The sequence below is a fragment of the Arachis hypogaea genome, chromosome 16 (genome assembly GCF_003086295.3).
Source record: "Arachis hypogaea cultivar Tifrunner chromosome 16, arahy.Tifrunner.gnm2.J5K5, whole genome shotgun sequence".
In the NCBI taxonomy this organism is placed as follows: Eukaryota; Viridiplantae; Streptophyta; class Magnoliopsida; order Fabales; family Fabaceae; genus Arachis; species Arachis hypogaea.
In genome coordinates this window covers 4,914,866-4,915,600 of record NC_092051.1, presented here as the reverse complement: position 1 = coordinate 4,915,600, position 735 = coordinate 4,914,866, and the positions used below count along the sequence as shown (strand labels likewise).

Below are 735 nucleotides of genomic sequence, written 5' to 3'. Positions count from 1 at the left end.
TTACTGCACCTAATTCCAATCTACATAGAAGAAGCATCTCCATTCCTGCCATTGGAGCAAACAACTTTGAGCTGAAACCTCAATTAGTTTCTCTAATGCAGCAGAACTGCAAGTTTCATGGACTTCCATCTGAAGATCCTTTTTAGTTCTTAACTGAATTTTTGCAGATATGTGATACTGTTAAGACTAATGGAGTAGATCCTGAAGTCTACAGGCTCATGCTTTTCCCTTTTGCTGTAAGAGACAGAGCTAGAGTATGGTTGGACTCTCAACCTAAGGATAGCCTGAACTCATGAGATAAGCTGGTCAAGGCTTTCTTAGCCAAGTTCTTTCCTCCTCAAAAGCTTAGTAAGATTAGAGTGGACGTTCAGACCTTCAGACAGAAAGAAGGTGAATCCCTCTATGAAGCTTGGGAGAGATACAAAGGACTGACCAAAAAGTGTCCTACTGACATGCTTTCAGAATGGACTATCCTGGATATTTTCTATGATGGTCTGTCTGAGTTATCTAAGATGTCATTGGATACCTCTGCAGGTGGATCCATTCACCTAAAGAAAACGCCTGCAGAAGCTCAAGAACTCATTGACATGGTTGCAAATAACCAGTTCATGTACACTTCTGAGAGGAATCCTGTGAGTAATGGGACGCCTATGAAGAAGGGAGTTCTTGAAATTGGTACTCTGAATGCCATATTGGCTCAGAACAAAATATTGACTCAGCAAGTCAATATGATCT

General features: G+C 41.0%; 1 non-coding gene across 1 annotated transcript; it reads right to left on the bottom strand.

Annotated features, from left to right (window-relative positions):
• Window positions 1–350: 350 nt before the first annotated feature.
• On the bottom strand, window positions 351–457 carry LOC112760852 (small nucleolar RNA R71). The gene has a single exon (XR_003181271.1). It is a non-coding gene; the product is annotated as a small nucleolar RNA R71 (small nucleolar RNA).
• Between the last annotated feature and the right edge of the window lie 278 nt (window positions 458–735).